This window comes from Schistocerca americana, chromosome X (genome assembly GCF_021461395.2).
Source record: "Schistocerca americana isolate TAMUIC-IGC-003095 chromosome X, iqSchAmer2.1, whole genome shotgun sequence".
Classification (NCBI taxonomy): domain Eukaryota; kingdom Metazoa; phylum Arthropoda; class Insecta; order Orthoptera; family Acrididae; genus Schistocerca; species Schistocerca americana.
This window is the reverse complement of record NC_060130.1, coordinates 272,764,883-272,783,383: the sequence shown is the minus strand read 5'-3', so window position 1 is coordinate 272,783,383 and position 18,501 is coordinate 272,764,883. Positions and strand designations below refer to the sequence as shown.

General features: G+C 43.4%; 1 non-coding gene across 1 annotated transcript; it reads left to right on the top strand.

Annotated features, from left to right (window-relative positions):
* The first annotated feature begins 1,651 nt into the window (after positions 1–1,651).
* On the top strand, positions 1,652–1,791 carry Trnar-acg. Its single transcript has 2 exons — positions 1,652–1,688; positions 1,756–1,791. It is a non-coding gene; the product is annotated as a tRNA-Arg (tRNA).
* Positions 1,792–18,501: the final 16,710 nt, after the last annotated feature.

Sequence of the window (18,501 nt, the reverse complement as noted above, 5' to 3'; positions counted from 1 at the left end):
ATTACATGTACAGTGAAGAACCCCCAGATCCAGGGATCTAAAATGAAACATATTTCTCATTTGAACTTCAGTTTTCAACATAGCCATTCCCAAATAAGATCTGTGGAGTGTAGATAATGTTGCAATTTCTCGAGCAAAGTTGACTTTATGTTGTTAATATAACAGTATAAATATCTGTGGAGTGAGCATTCAGATGCGCAAAACAGAATTTTCTCGCCTACATACGTTGTCTCGTGACTTTGTGATGGTTAATAACTTTTCTACCTCAGCCGTCTTTTCAATTGTGTCTGTATACGTAGCAATTATTCAACATTGCTGTTACTAAGAAGTAAATGTGTACAAGTAGAGTAAGTGGGTGTAATACTGAAATTTGGTCGTTGTATATGTACTTTTATGTAAACGTAAACAAACAGCTTTATACTGATAAAAATGTTCAAATGTGTGTGAAATCTTATGGGACTTGACTGCTAAGGTCATCAGTCCCTAAGCTTACACACTACTTAACCTAAATTATCCTAAAGACAAACACACACACCCATGCCCGAGGGAGGACTCGGAACTCCGCCAGGACCAGCCGCACAGTTCATGACTGCAGTGCCTTAGACCGCTTTTAGTCAGTTGCTTTTGGTCTGGGCGGACGTCACAAGACATCTGTTCAAGTTGATCGGTGATTCGTTGACTGCTTTTTTATTACAGAGAGCACACAGCTCTCTGACCGAACACGCAGAGCTACCGTGCCGACATAAATTCTATCCACTGCACCAACTGTTCAGCATCCGCTCGGCTAATACCGCGCGGCAGCTTTATCCTGAAATCATATGTGACTTCCCATTTCATGTTGGTGACATATCCAGTACGCCGTACTCACTCCGTTCTACAAAATACTGGTAGGAACAATAGCAGCACTTTCAGGAACGATGTGCTGTATTTTAGACATACTTTGTGTGTAGATCGTTAGTTGAAAGTAAAATGGAAATACAGAATCTGCTATCTGTCATTCTATTACCCTCTTGTTTGCAGCTTTACTCTGATATGAACTATTGTATTTGTAGAATATTAAAGGCTTGTGAGAAAACCCTTCGAGGCATTATGATTGCAATTATCTGGCAGGAGAGCTTTAAGCAACGCATTGATCCACTTACCTTAACTACAACAGCACGACAGCAGGCATGGAAATTCATGATTGCAAAACTGTATTACAAAAAAAAAATTTTACAAACTCAATTTTTATTTATACTGCAACTGCTTCAAAGCAGTTAACTATTGGAAAGCCCTTCGCAGCATATCAAAACGTCTTTCAAAGAAAATAGAAGTTAATGTAATTTATTCTTGTCTGGAATCTGAATGCAAATCACAAGGCATTTATGTAATCAAATAATGTATTTTGTGAAAACTGCCGTAACAAAGTTGCTGCCGTGCTTTTCCAACATTAGAAACCGATCGCTAACCGGGAGAATTGTTTCCTTCAAATGGTAATGCTAAATTCGCGTCCTTATCATTTTCCGTGTCTGATTACAGCATTCACGAGAATACGGAAAGCTTTTTATCTGCAGCAATGGAAGTAAAAATCCTAGCATTAGATGCAATAAATAGCGTTTCGAATCCGTAAGGTGAAAACTTGATTTGACTTGTAAGGCTCTTTGGCTGCTGTGGCCCTGTGGTGCAACGGATAACGCGTCTGACTACGGATCGGATGAACACACGTTCGAATCCTGGCAGGGTCGTACAAATATTTTAACTGCTGTCTGACTACGGATCAGAAGATTCCAGGTTCGAATCCTGGCAGGGTCGTACAAATATTTTAACTGCTGTCATTGTTTATTTACAAAAGTTTTCTAGCAACAAACGAGCTATTTATGGAGATAAGTTAAGCGTGCGACAGGCGTTTATGCAATAATTTCGTTTTGCGTTCCGTCTGCTAAGGCAACAGAATGAAGCTAAATCATGTGCTGAAATCAACAAACATATTTTTAACTTTGATTTTTGGCAGATGAGGGAGAAATTTTCGGAAATTTACAATCCACAAGACGCAAGATTTGGTAAGGTAATCCATGAATCCAGGTAGTCATAGATCATTTGGCATTTTATAACAAACCAACAGCTGTAGAATGTTACGATATCGATGAATGTTAATTGAAGGAAAAGCTCGTGAGGACCTCAAGAGATAAGAAGGACAATAAGATAGAATGGCACACTGATTAAGATGCTGAACTCGTATTAGGGATGGGTGGGATTGTATTACGACTGACTTCCCTAATTACTTACTTGTCCCTCAATCACACCAGGTGAAGACCAGTTGGATCCCTCAAGAAGGCCAATTTACTCCGTCATTTTTGTCCAACTACGTTATTAGTACGCATCTAATGATCTCGAAGTCGAAGGGACGCTAAGCTGTCGTACTCCTTCCTTTGTGTGCTGCAAAAATTCTTAGTAATTTTTCCCAGTCAAATGGCTCTCTCTCTCTTCACTGCAAAGATTTGTCATCTGACAAGAATGTTGTTTGTAATGGGTGGTCAAATGAAAAAGAGAAATATAGGAAAAGAACGTAGTAAACTGTTTGTTATTTCAGAAGTAATCGCTATAACTGTTAATACATTTATCCCGCTATAAGGCAAGATGGTCAGTGTCTGCGCGGAAAAACGTTTGCGGTTGCCTTCGGAACCACGATTGTACCCAGACGGGCACCTCATCGTCCGAAGAAAATCGAAGGCGCGAATATCTTTTTTCACGACGCAAATAAGGATGGAAATCGCATCGAGAAAGACGGGGACTGTATGGAGGATATACCAGGGTTTCCCATAGAAACCAACTTGGAAACATGTGGGCCTACCCTCTGCTACGAGGTGCATTCAAGTTCTAAGGCCTCCGATTTTTTTTCTAATTAACTACTCACCCGAAATCGATGAAACTGGCGTTTCTTCTCGACGTAATCGCCCTGCAGACGTACACATTTTTCACAACGCTGACGCCATGATTCCATGGCAGCGGCGAAGGCTTCTTTAGGAGTCTGTTTTGACCACTGGAAAATCGCTGGTGAATGTGCGGCCACGGAGAGTGTCTTTCATTGTTGGAAAAAACCAAAAGTCACTAGGAGCCAGGTCAGGTGAGTAGGGAGCATGAGGAATAACTTCAAAGTTGTTATCACGAAGAAACTGTTGCGTAACGTTAGCTCGATGTGCGGGTGCATTGTCTTGGTGAAACAGCACACGCGCAGCCCTTCCCGGACGTTTTTGTTGCAGTGCAGGAAGGAATTTGTTCTTCAAAACATTTTCGTAGGCTGCACCTGTTACCGTAGTGCCCGTTGGAACGCAGTGGGTAAGGATTACGCCCTCGCTGTCCCAGAACATGGACACCATCATTTTTTCAGCACTGGCGGTTACCCGAAATTTTTTTGGTGGCGGTGAATCTGTGTGCTTTCATTGAGCTGACTGGCGCTTTGTTTGTGGATTGAAAAATGGCATCCACGTCTCATCCATTGTCACAACCCACGAAAGAAAGTCCCATTCATGCTGTCGTTGTGCGTCAACATTGCTTGGCAACATGTCACACAGGCAGCCATGTGGTCGTCCGTCAGCATTCGTGGCACCCACCTGGATGACACTTTTCGCATTTTCAGGTCGTCATGCAGGATTGTGTGCACAGAACCCACAGAAATGCCAACTCTGGAGGCGATCTGTTCAGCAGTCATTCAGCGATCCCCCAAAACAATTCTCTCCACTCTCTCGATTATGTCGTCAGACCGGCTTGTACGAGCCCGAGGTTGTTTCGGTTTGTTGTCGCATGATGTTCTGCCTTCATTAAACTGTCGCACCGACGAACGCACTTTCGACACATCCATAACTCCATCACCACATGTCTCCTTCAACTGTCGATGAATTTCAATTTGTTTCACAGCACGTAAATTCAGAAAACAAATGATTGCACGCTGTTCAAGTAAGGAAAAGGTCGCGATTTTAAGTATTTAAAACAGTTCTCATTCTCGCCGCTGGCGGTAAAATTCCATCTGCCGTACGGTGCTGCCATCTCTGGGACGTATTGACAATGAACACGGCCTCATTTTAAAACAATGCGCATGTTTCTATCTCTTTCCAGTGCGGAGAAAAAAAATCGGAGGCCTTAGAACTTGAATGCACCTCGTACATTGAAGAGACGTGTTCCTGTCGACTATGCAAGCGGTTTAGTTAAAAAGGTTGTCATCGGACCGGTTGCTACACGTCGGGCACAGTCTGCACAATACATGCCATCTTAGTGCCTTTGATCATGGCTACAAGTCACATGGAACACTCCGTCTTGAAGGTCATCAGGTGCGCTGCTTCTCACATATTACTGTGTCAAGGGTATATTATGAGACCATCAATTAGGTGAAATCTGCACCGGTAAAATCAGCTCCCGTGGACAACATGCTGTGGATGACAGGTGCCCCGTCGATTGTTTCGTGTTGTAACAGTAAACAGTCACTCCACCAAATCATCCTAGTAAAAAACAGCTAAACTATCCTAGCTATGGGCTCCAGAAGCCGCCCACCCACGCATGTATTAGGGCAGTCAAGTGAAAACCAAACACCCGCCCCAACGGGACCATAGGATGGTTCCATTCAAGAGTAATCACCACACGCATAAAGACATATCCCATTCGGAGACGAGACGACCAATTCCTGTTCCATAGAACTCGGTTGTCCGCTGACGGATCCACGACCGCATCCACTCTCACTCTTCCTCGTACGACTGGAACCGATGTCCACGCATATCTTTCTTCAGGTCGCCAAAGACGGGAGAATAACACGGCGAATGACCCGGGCTGTACGGAGGATGTTTCAGTGTTTCTCAACCAAATCATTGAACATTGCTGCATCCTTTGTTCAGACCAGATCGTTCAACGTGTGATAATCACTTCTTTGGCGACCTTAAGAAAGACGTATGGGCGACGGTTACAGTCAGAAGATTAAATCCAACAGTGGATGCACTTGTGGATCCACCACTGGCCGACTGCGATCTACGAAACAGGAACTGATCGTCTCGTCTCGCAGTGGGGAAACTGTCTTAATAAGTGTGGTGATTATATTGAATGGAACCATTACATGGTCCCGTTGTGGTGTCTGTTCGGTTTGCATTTCACTGCCCCACATACACTGATCAGCCAGAATATTATGACCACCTACCTAGAAGTCGATATGTCCAACTTTGGCACGGATAACAGCGGCGACGCGTCGTAGCATGGAAGCAATGACGCCTTGGTAGATCGCTGGAGAGAGTTGGCACCACATCTGCACACACAAGTCAACTAATTGCTGTAACTTCCAGGAGGGGGGGGGGGGCGGGGGGGGGAGGGGGGCGATAGCTTTGACATCACATTCGATCACGTCTCAGATGTGTGTGATTGGGTTCACATCCGCCGACCTGGAAGGGCAGCCATCTGGAAATCACCACTGTGTTCCTCTAACTGCTCCATCACACTCCTGGCCTTATGACATAGCGAATTCAAAAAAATGGTTCAAATGGCTCTGAGCACTTTGGGACTTAACATCTGAGGTCATCAGTCCCCTACAACTTAGAACTACTTAAACCTAACTAACCTAAGGACATCACACACAACCATGCCCGAGGCAGGATTCGAACCTGTGACCGTAGCGGTCTCGCGGTTCCAGACTGTAGCGCCTAGAACCGCACGGCCACCCCGGCCGGCCGCCCAAGGCAGGATTCGAACCTGCGACCGTAGCGGTCTCGCGGTTCCAGACTGAAGCGCCTAGAACTGCTCGGCCACAGGGGCCGGCCATGGCGAATAATCTAATTTAAAAATGCAACTGCCGTCGGGAAACGTAATCGTCATGAAGGGGTGTACGTGGTCCGCAACCAGTGTACGATACTCCTTGGCTGTCATGGTGCCTTGCACGAGCTCCACTGGACCCATGGAGGCCGACTTGAATGTTCCCTAGAGTATAACGGAGCCGCCGCCAGCTTGTCTCCATCCCGCAGTACAAGTGTCAAGGAGATATTCCTCTTGAAGGCGACGGTTTTGGGCTCTCCCAATGGCATGATGAAGAAGGTATCGGGATTCTTCAGACGATGCAAAGCTCTGCCACTGTGCCAACGACCAGTGCCGATGGTCGCGTGCCCATTTCAAATGGTTCAAATGGCTCTGAGCACTATGGGACTTAACATCTTTAGTCATCAGTCCTCTAGAATTTAGAACTACTTAAACCAAAATAACCTAAGGACATCACACACATCCATGCCCGAGGCAGGATTCGAACCTGCGACCGTAGCAGTCCCGCGGTTCCGGACTGCAGCGCCTAAAACGGCACGACCACCGCGGCCGGCTGCCCATTTCAGTAGTAATTGCCAACGTCGTGATGTTAACATTGGCACATGCATGGGTCGTCAGCTGCGGAGTCCCGCCATTAGGAGTGTTCGGTGCACTGTGTATTCAGACACAAGTGTACTCTGTCCAGCATTAAAGTGTGATATTTGTTCCGCCACAGTTCGCCACCTATCCTGTTTTACCAGTCTGCCCAGCCTACGACGTCCGACATCTGTAAGGAAGGGTGGTCCCTCAACCCCACGACGTTTGGACGGCACTCCTCGAACGCCCGAAAAGTCGTGCAGTTTGGAAATGCTCGTGCCGAGCCTCCAGGCCATCACAATCTGGCCTCGGTCATACTTAGACAGATCGCACGCCTCCTTCATTCTACATACGGACAGCACACTCACGGATACTACATGCACCGTGCGCGTGTCTGACTAGCAGTCATTCCTCGCTATGTTACACTGTTATCGCCAGGACGAGTTTATATCGATAGTAAGTCCGTGGTCATAATGTTCTGGCTGATCAGTGTATATCTTCTAACAACACTCTAACTGTCATTAAAGGGCACAGAGAGACTGTTATTGGACGTTAGAAGCAGGAGAACTATCATTTTGTGGACCCCTATTATGAATCTCAAGGGCGAGTGATACAGAACCCCATTGTCCGATCACGAGCATGCATTTGCTCGCCTACAAAGACATGGAATTTACATAAGACAGTATACCACCCCATTGCTCCCAGATTGTGCTAAAATATCTTAAGAAATATTCTAGGAATATGAGTGTGCATGTGTGTCTTCTCAAGTAACTCGAGCTTAGTACTACTGAGCACACCTGATACGCCAGCGAATTACCTTGCTTCGGCCAATATTGTGAGTTAAGGGCAATATCTGATCGTGCATAGATATAGCTTCTTCAGCTCCCAAAAATTTGCTGTGTCTCATTCTGTCCATACAACAACGCCATAAGGTCAAAATGGGACGCTACAAGTTACTTGGTAAATGCTTCAAATTCAACTACTACTGAGTGTATAATTCACAAGATGTTATTCTATATTTGAGTCCATCAATACTCCCTCTCTATCCTGTTCCAAACGCGTCTGGACCTGGAAAAGCTACAATCTGCCTGCCCCAAAATGTGCCCTAATCTCTCAGTACTTACTTACTCACCCTTCCGTACAATATGTAACACAGATATTAGAATAATGCAGTCTATCTGTAACTCGATAGTCTTTTTCGCTGTATTTCTTCCAACAGCTCCCGCTAAAGTTTTCTGAGAGTCATTGTGACACTTTGATACAGACCCGTTATAATCGCATTAGCGTTTCTATGTCTTTCTTTCTATTTATTTCTTCAGGACGACCTCAGGAGGGTCATAAATAACGGAATAGTGTTCAATAATAGGTCATACAGGTGCTTCTGGTACGCCTCAGAATCCTTCCTCAGCATTCGCCCAATAAATTAAAGACTTCTATCCCTCGCCCCCTACTCTCTCTCACCTCACCATTCACTATCCAATCCCCCTTTAGTATTCGAAATTGATGTTAGTTGTTTGCTTCGCTTTCTATGACATTGATCCTATATATCTAACCGGCGTGACGAAGTCCGTACTATCTGCTTCTGAACCTTCTGCGTGTGCAGTAAGTAATGCAGTATTTACGCCGCTGACAGGATATAAGTGCGATCTGATATACAGGGTGTTACAAAAAGGTACGGCCAAACTTTCAGGAAACATTCCTCACACACAAATAAAGAAAAGATGTTATGTGGACATGTGTCCGGAAACGCTTAATTTCCATGTTAGAGCTCATTTTAGTTTCGTCAGTATGTATTGTACTTCCTCGATTCACCACCAGTTGGCCCAATTGAACGAAGGTAATGTTGACTTCGGTGCTTGTATTGACATGCGACTCATTGCTCTACAGTACTAGCATCAAGCTCATCAGTACGTAGCATCAACAGGTTCTGATTTGATCCATTATAAATGGTTAGTGTTCATCACGAACGTGGTTTTGCAGTCAGTGCAATGTTTACAAATGCGGAGTTGGCAGGTGCCCATTTGATGTATGGATTAGCACGGAGCAATAGACGTGGCGCGGTATGTTTGTATCGAGACAGATTTCCAGAACGAAGGTGTCGCGACAGGAAGACGTTCGAAGCAATTGATCGGCGTCTTAGGGAGCACGGAACATTCCAGCCTATGACTCGCGACTGGGGAAGACCTAGAACGACGAGGACACCTGCAATGAACGAGGCAATTCTTCGTGTAGTTGACGATAATCCTAATGTCAGCGTCAGAGAAGTTACTGCTGTACAACGTAACGTTGACCACGTCACTGTATTGAGAGTGTTACGGGAGAACCAGTTGTTTCCGTACCATGTACAGTGTGTGCAGGCACTATCAGCAGCTGATTGGCCTCCACGGGTACACTTCTGCGAATGGTTCATCCAACAATGTGTCAATCCTCATTTCAGTGCAAACATGTATGGGCTGACGAGAATCCGCACGCAATTGTGCAATCACGTCATCAGCACAGATTTTCTGTGAACGTTTGGGCAGGCATTGTTGGTGATGTCTTGATTGGGCCCCATGTTCTTCCACCTACGCTCAATGGAGCACGTTATCATGATTTCATACGGGATACTCTGCCTGTGCTGCTAGAACATGTGCCTTTACAAGTACGACACAACATGTGGTCCATGCACGATGGAGCTCCTGCACATTTTAGTCGACGTGTTCGTACGCTTCTCAACAACAGATTCGGTGACCGATAGATTGGTAGAGGCGGACCAATTCCATGGCCTCCACGCTCTCCTGACCTCAACCCTCTTGACTTTCATTTATGGGGCATTTGAAAGCGCTTGTCTACGCAACCCGGGTACCAAATGTAGAGACTCTTCGTGTTCGTATTGTGGACGGCTGTGATACAATACGCCATTCTCCAGGGCTGCATCAGCGCATCAGGGATTCCATGCGACGGAGGGTGGATGCACGTATCCTCGCTAACGGAGGACATTTTGAACATTTCCTGTAACAAAGTGTTTGAAGTCACGCTGGTACGTTCTGTTGCTGTGTGTTTCCATTCCATGATTAATGTGATTTGAAGAGAAGTAATAAAATGAGCTCTAACATGTAAAGTAACCGTTTCCGGACACATGTCCACATAACATATTTTCTTTCTTTGTGTGTGAGGAATGTTTCCTGAAAGGTTGGCCGTACCTTTTTGTAACACCCTGTATATTACAGTAATACGCTTCACATAGTTACCAATTGTCGTAATACGCTTGAAAAATTTATCAGGACGAATTCTTCTTGTAGAAGTTATGACATCGCAGCCCTGTATACAGCTTACACTTCTCAAACTGTGCGAGAGAGCACGTGCGTTTCGAGAAGCGTACGCACCACATCCACTTGAAGTGATACACGGCATTATGTCAGATGTTTACGACCGGGGCAGGCGTTCAGCCAATCGTAAGCGAGTCAGGCTGGCCAGACGCGCTGGCGATTATCTAAAAAGTGTAAACAAAACGGCCGTTGAGGCGATCCACATGCGGCAAGCGAGGTTACTCGAACGTAGATTCAACTGACAGACGAGCTGAACGGAGGCCGAAATGTGGTAAATGTGTTTTTTTAGAGACTCTGCGCTTTAGTTATGGCCTCACAGACGTCTGTGACAACATTCATTTTTTATTAACAGTATTTTGCATTTCCGCTCTAATACTGGTATCAGCTGTAGCCTCCAGTACTTCTCAACGCTGATTGCCAGAGGCACCATCGTTTGTGTAAGAATGGTATAAATTCTCTTTTTACAGCAGTTTTTTATTTCTTATTATACACCGAGACAACGTCAATCCTGTATTTGGTTCGGCAGCTAGCCTCAAAGCATGTCCAACTACCGAACTGGTGCTGAAAATTGAATTCTACGACTACCTGCCGAGTAACTGAAAATATTTTTACGTAGACTTCTTCTTTTTACTTTTTACAAAATAAGCTGCAAACTGTTTAATTTTTGCTGATAGCAAAAGTTCACGACAAGCTCGTTTCGTCATATCTGCCATTATCAAATGTTCCTGTTCACATTACGTTTATGTATAATTTTATTCTACGTTTATATAATAGTGATATGAGATTTTATCTTACATTATACTTACATCTAGGTGGACTGAAGTCTATAAATCATCTTAGAACGGAAATTTTTTTATGTACTATGTTCTTAACATATGTCACGTATTTACCTTCTATAGAAATGTCACGTTTTTTTGTTTTGTTTTTGGCAATTGTAAAATGACAGGTCGTTCCAGTGATGTTTGATGTTTACAAGTAAATTACGATTAGGTAGTCAAATATATTTTTTTACAGAGACATTGTGTATTATGTAGCTGTGCGACCTTCATGTTTTCTGTTTTTTGGTTTTTTTTTTTTTTTGTTTTGTTTATCGTCTTCTGTTCATCCCCATTCCTATTATGTCAATTAGGTTTTCGAGATAATTTTTATATTTTAAGTACGTCTATTCGTTTAGTATGTCATTCGCATACAAAATTCTAGTTCTTCCAAAATATTCATGGTTTGATCTTTTGGTAGCCTATTACATTGACATTAGAACATTATATAATTTTCAAACTGTCAAAAAATAATACGAAATTTCACTGTTATTCTTCTATAGGAAGTAGATACGTGACCTATGATAACAACATAGTACATGAAAGAAATTACGTTCCAAGATGTCATTCCATCTACACGTAAGTATAAGATAACATCTCATGGTACTAGTAACAGACGTAAAATAAAGCTGTATATAAATGTAATGTCAACAGGAACACTTGATAATGGCACATGTGCCGAAACAAGATAGTCGTGAACTTATGTAGTCAACAAGAAACAAACAATTTGCAGCTAATTTTGTCAAAAGTATAAAGATATAATATTACGACCTTACGCAAACTGTAGGCCCGGCAGAGAAGAGGCTGTGACGTAGACAAGTTCTACATCTTGAGGGATCTGTTCGCTATGGATCTATTGGAACGAAAGCTATGTCCAATGTAATCTAATCTAACAGACAGTCACGCTACAATGTAAACTATAAGAAAACCTTTGGAATCTCCTGGGACTGGTGTAAAAGAAAACAACTTGGCGGAACATTGTGATTATTACTCTGAGACTTAAACATAGTTCTGAAGAGTGGATGCCAATAAAGGAAGTTCAAAATATCAACAATCTCGAAAATACTTCAGGATGCGGAAAATTAAAGATAAGGTAACTTTCAGAAGAAATGAAATGTCCAAATGATTCTTTCTTTTCTTTCTTTCACTGGTGCAGGGTCGGCAGTGTTAGGAACGGATTTGGCAAGGTTAGTGGAAAGGGGTGGCTGGATGCCCTTCCTGCCACCACCCTGTACCCCCTGGGATGGAATTAGTGTACACCTGCTGTCTGCGACTAGTGTAATTCATGGAACAGTGCGAACGTGTTCAGATGTCTGGGAGTCGTGTAACTGAGGCGGAAGGTGGGGACCAGCCCGGTATTCACCTAGCAGGATGTGGTAAACCGCCTAGAAACCACATCTAGGATGGCCGGCACACCGGCCCTCGTCGTTAATCCGCCGGGCGGATTCGATCCGAGGCCGGCGCGCCTACCCGAGTCCAGGAAGCAGCGCATTAGCGAACTCGGCTAAACAGGCGGGTAAATGAAATGACCAAATGATATCTGCGAACTAACTGAAATACATGGAGTTAACCCAAAACTATAAACAACGAGTATATTCACGTAAGTAGCGTTGTGGACTACAAAGAATTCTTAGACAGATGTCTTAGTGAAGGTTGTTTACCATTGCCTTCTCCATTTTGTTACGAAATGTGTATTTATGTAGTGTGAATAACTGAGATTAGTGCTAGAGCATTTAGGTGCATTTGTTATTGTGGACGAGTACAGAATGAAAGCAAACAAGAAGCTAAATCCTAAACCCAGTGCATAGACTAACCCTATAGAGCAGAACCAAAGGAATCACCAAGCCTGGTGTACCTACGTCTACATACAGCCATCGTACAGAGCATGGCAGAGGGTACCTTGTACCGCTGCTAGCCATTCCCTTCCTGTTCCACTTGAATAAATGACTGTCTATATACCTCCTTAAGAGCCTAATTTCTCCTATCTTGTCTTCGCGGTACTTACGCGACATGTTCTCGTGCGTTGGTGACAGCAGAATTGTTCTGTAGTTAGTGGTAAATGCCTTTTGTTTCGCTGGAAGAACATCGTCTTGCCTCCAGTGATTCTCAACTGAGTCCACGGATCGTTTCCGTAATACTCGCGTGTTGGGCAAACCCGTCGGTAACAAACCTAATACCACAACTCTGAACTTTGTCGATTTCTTGCTTTAATTCGACCTGTAGCGATCCCGGACACTCAAGCAGTACCCAAAAATGGGTCGCCCAAGTGTGTTGCCCGCGACGTCCTTTATAGAAAAGCTAAATTTTCCTAGAAGTCACCCAAATAAAACGGAGTCGACCATTCACCGATCTTATGTGCTCGTTCCGTTTCATATCGATGTACAAAGTTACGGCTAGATATTCAGACAGCGTGACAGTGTCAAGCAGCACACCCAGTAATAGTATATTCGAACATTACAGGTTTGCTTTACCTATTCATCTGCATAAGCTTACATTTTCGTACATCTTGAACAAGCACCCATTAATCATACCAACGAGAAATTCTAAATCTTTCTATATCTTCCTACAGTCACTAAACGACGACAGTTTCCCCTGAACTACAGTGCCATCAGCAGTTCACTCTGTCAGACAGATCATTTATGTGGAGAGAAAAAATAACGGAGCTATCACGCTTCCCTGGAGCATTCCTGACGATTATTTTCTCGCTAATGAAGACTCGCCATCGAGGAAGAACGTACTGGGTTCTTTTGCCACGGACAGATCATTAGCTGAGCAAATTTGCTCTCTTTTATTGAACCAGTGTGCAGAGCTTGCAAATTCAACATGTGAACTTGGGGTATAGTATGGTGATCAAAAAATTTACGGGAGCCAATTACTGGTGACAATAATTTCTTCCACTGTCAGGAAGCGAAACGGTTACATCTAGATATCACATCATTGCTAGCCATTTTTCATTCACTTGTGGATATAGACCTTATCAAGATTTCTCTATATTATGCCTGTACTCAGGCTGATATTTGCACCCTGTTCCCTGCTGTCGTCTATGTGTCCTCAATTCGGTAGTCCCCTATCTTGCGCTCTGTAGATACAGAGACTAACCCAGGCAAGTGGCTGGCATCCCGCAACAAGCACAATCACAGGTTCGAACTGACAACGTAGCAGCCTCCGCTGAAGATCACACGACCAATAAAGGGAGTTCAAAATATCAACGATCTCGAAAATACTTCATGATGCGAAAAATTAAAAATAAGGCAACTTTCAGAAGAAATGAAGTATGCAAATGATATCAACGAACTAACTGAAATATATGGAGTTAACATTAGATATCAAAACTAAGTAACGCGTATATTCACATGAGCTGTCTGCTGCACTGGGAACACAATTTTAGAGGACGACAGGTTGGTGGAAGGTACGGTCAGAGACTCTTATTCAGTTTCCCCAGATCTCTCCAGCTTCCAGATTTGACTTCCAAAGGTACACATACTTTACAATATCTCGAAGGGTCATTTCAAACACACAGTGAACGCAAATTGTCACGTTAACGGAAGAAGGGTTGTCAGGAATGGACGTTGTCTATCGATTTGGCGTACACTTCAGCGACGTCATTTAAACATTTATCCGCTATCGTACGATACAAAACATTGAAGATCTGCCTCGTCGTGGTCTAACACAGTCAGCGATGCCATCCAATGACCTCTACCTACAAACTATGGCTCCTAGGGATCCCGAGGAGAATGCAACATAACTGCGCGTTGCCCTTATGTCGGTAACTTGTAGAGCTATGTCGGCATTAAGAGTATTCACCCGTCTTTTCACCATCAATTTTACCTCTTGGTGTCCATTAGGAACAACAAAAGAATACTCTATCCCATACGGCACCACTGTGCCTGAAGAAGGTGGCTCATGGAAATTTCCAAAACTGAACCAGGATCGGTGGCGTCGGGTCCTCTTCACCAACGAATACAAGGTTTGTCTAACGCCTGACGATCGCGGTAAAACAGTGCGGAAATGGCCTGATACCAAAGCATATTTCAGGTATGCAGTCCCGCGGGTGAAGCAGGGAGGTGGTTTTGAGTCATGATTTGGGCTGCTAACACGTACAGGAGTCAACAAAAATATGGAAACACAACAAGCATAACATATTAGCATGCCTAATACGGTGTACGAGAACAATTGTCATTCAAAACAATTTCCCGTCGTATCGAAATGGATAAATAAAGATCCTGTATGGTTTTGGAGGGAATTTTATACCATTCTTCCTGTAAAATAGAGGCAAGTTAATGGTGGAGGCGGATAGCGGTTCGCACCCTTCTCTCGAAAGGGGACCACAAAGGCTGAAAAACATTTGAGACCTGGTGGCTGTGGTGGCCAGAGAGATGCAGCAATACTTCCTCGTGCTCACAAAACCAGTCCTGGACAATACGAAGTGACTGAAAGACCGTCACTACTGGTTGTTGGACCGTATGGCGGACGACATTCAGCTGTCCGGGGCGTCTCCAGACACGTCTTCGGAAATCGTCGGGGCCAGTTCGAAGCGGGCCTCATAAATGAAGACAATTCTACTTCTATCAATGAGATTCCAGGCCCAGGACGTCTCTGGAGACGCCGTATAAAGCGGTGAGATACCAACCCGACTGTGGCTCCCCATTCGGCCTGACAACCAGGAGTCTGGGGTGTCATTTCTTTTCATACCAGGAGTACTTTGGTTGTCATCAGCGGCACCCTTACAGTACAGCGGTACATCGTCGACGTTTTACGCCCCGTTTAGTTGCCCTTCATGGAGAGCCATCCTGAGCTTACATTTTAGCAAGATAATGCCCACTCGCACACGGTGAGACTTTCTACTGATTGTTTCCGTGCTTTCGAAACCATGCCTCGGGAAGCAAGGTCGCCGAATCTCTCCCCAGTTCAGAAGTTTGGAGCATCATGGGTAGAGCCCTCCGATCATCTCCGAATTATGATGATCTAACGTTCCAATTGGACACAATTTGGCACGCTATCGCTCAGGAGAGTTTCAACAACTCTACCAACCAATGCCAAGTAGAATAACCAGTGGCATAAGAGTCAGGGACCGACGCGTTATTGACTTGCTCAATTTGTGAAGCTCTTTCTGTTGAATTAATTATCCAATTTATCTGAAATTGTAATCATTTGTCTGCGCATGCGTATCACATCTATCGATTTCCGTCACATTTGGATAATTCCTTGGTAGTACGCCGTTGTTTTTTTCTACTTTTCTATTAATTTATAGTGTATTACTAGTGCTTCACTAAAACATAACGTGAATTATCAATATTACAGAACGAAAAGTCATTTAGTGACTATCAATTATTGTTTCTCACCGTATCCTGCAGTAACAGGCGTCATTCCTGTAGACAGAAGCCCTTGCATGCACGCTGAATGCGTATGACCATATAAACGCACGTTTAATAACAATATTCAATGTAGAAATAGCGGATGTTTCTACCTATAGTCGTCAGGTGCACTTCGTCCCGTGTTTTGGAAGACACTTTGTAAGAAGGCTGTTTAGATTTTCATGTTGGTAACGCCACGTAGCGCTCTGTATGAAAATCACTGACTGTGCTGTGCGCAGTCTGTGGCTGGTTGGCATTGTTGGAATATTCGCTATTGTAGTGTTGGGATTTTGGATGTGAAAAGCACGTAGCGTTGTGCAGTTGGAGGATGTGGGGAGAGAGAGGTCGGAGTTTTGAGAGCGGACGATCTGGACGTGTGTCCGTCAGAAAAAGGAAATTTGTAAGACTGGATGTCATGAACTGATATATATATATATATATATATATATATATATATATATATATATATATATATATATATCAGGAGAAAGAAACCTGGCGTTCTACGGATCGGAGCGTGGAATGTCAGATCCCTTAATCGGGCAGGTACGGTAGAAAATTTAAAAAGGGAAATGGATAGGTTAAAGTTAGATATAGTGGGAATTAGCGAAGTTCGGTGGCAGGAGGAACAAGACTTTTGTTCAGGTGAATACAGGGTTATAAATACAAAATCGAATAGGGGTAATGCAGGAGTAGGTTTAATAATGAATAAAAAAACAGGAGTGCGGGTAAGCTACTACAATCAGCATAGTGGACGCATTATTGTGGCCAAGATAGACACGAATCCCACGCCTACTACAATAGTACAAGTTTATATGCCAACTAGCTCTGCAGATGACGAAGAAATTGAAGAAATGTATGATGAGATAAAAGAAATTATTCAGGTAGTGAAGGGAGACGAAAATTTAATAGTCATGGGTGACTGGACTTCGATAGTAGGAAAAGGATGAGAAGGAAACATAGTAGGTGAATATGGAATGGGGTTAAGGAATGAAAGAGGAAGCCGCCTGGTAGAATTTTGCTAAGAGCATAACTTAATCATAGCTAACATATGGTTCGAGAATCATAAAAGAAGGTTGTATACATGGAAGAAGCCTGGAGATACTGACAGGTTTCAGATAGATTGTATAATGGTAAGGCAGAGATTTAGGAACCAGATTTTAAATTGTAAGACATTTCCAGGGGCAGATGTGGACTCTGACCACAATCTATTGGTTATGAACTGTAGATTAAAACTGAAGAAACTGCAAAAAGGTGTGAATTTAAGGAGATGGGACCTGGATAAACTGAAAGAACCAGAGGTTGTACAGAGATTTAGGGAGAGCATAAGGGAGCAATTGACAAGAATGGGGAAAAGAAATACAGTAGAAGTATGGGTAGCTTTGAGGGACGAAGTAGTGAAGGCAGCAGAACATCAAGTAGGTAAAAAGACGAGGGCTAGCAGGAATCCTTGGGTGGCAGAAGAAAAATTGAATTTAATTGATGAAAGAAGAAAATATAAAAATTCAGTAAATGAAGCAGGCAAAAAGGAATACAAACCTCTCAAAAATGAGATCGACAGGAAGTGCAAAATGGCTAAGCAGGCATGGCTAGAGGACAAATGTAAGGATGTAGTGGCTTATCTCACTAGGGGTAAGGTAGATACTGCCTACAGGAAAATTAAAGAGACCTTTGGAGACAAGAGAACCACTTGTATGAATATCAAGAGCTCAGATGGAAACCCAGTTCTAAGCAAAGAAGGGAAAGCAGAAAGGTGGAAGGAGTATATAGAGGGTGTATACAAGGGCGAGGTACTTGAGAGCAATATTATGGAAATGGAAGAGGATGTAGATGAAGATGAAATGGAAGATATGATACTGCGTGAAGAGTTTGACAGAGCACTGAAAGACCTAAGCCGAAACAAGGCCCCGGGAGTAGACAACATTCCATTAGAACTTCTGACAGCCTTGGGAGAGCCAGTCCTGACAAAACTCTACCATCTGGTGAGCAAAATTGATGAGACAGGCGAAATACCCTAAGACTTCAAGAAGAATATAATAATTCCAATCCCAAAGACAGCAGGTGTTGACAGATGTGAAAATTACCTAACTATAAGTTTAATAAGTCACGACTGCAAAATACTAACGCGAATTCTTTACAGACGAATGGAAAACTGGTAAAAGCCGACCTTGGGGAAGATCAGTTTGGATTCCGTAGAAATATTGGAACACGTGAGGCAATACTGACTCTTCGACTTATCTTAGAAGCTAGATTAAGAAAAGGCAAACCTACGTTTCAGCATTTGTAGACTTAGAGAAAGCTTTGGACAATGTTGATCGGAATACTCTCTTTCAAATTCTGAAGGTGGCAGGGTAAAATACACGGAGCGAAAGTCTATTTACAATTTGTACAGAAACCAGATGGCAGTTGTAAGAGTCGAGGGACATGAAAGGGAAGCAGTGGTTGGGAAGGGAGTGACACAGGGTTGTAGTCTATCACCGATGTTATTCAATCTGTATATTGAGCAAGCAATAAAAGAAACAAGAGAAAAATTTGGAGTAGGTATTAAAATCCATGGAAAAGAAATAACAACTTTGAGGTTCACCGATGACATTGTAATTCTGTCAGAGACAGCAAAGAATTTGGAAGAGCAGATGAACGGAATGGATAGTGTCTTGAAAGGAGGATATAATATGAACGTCAACA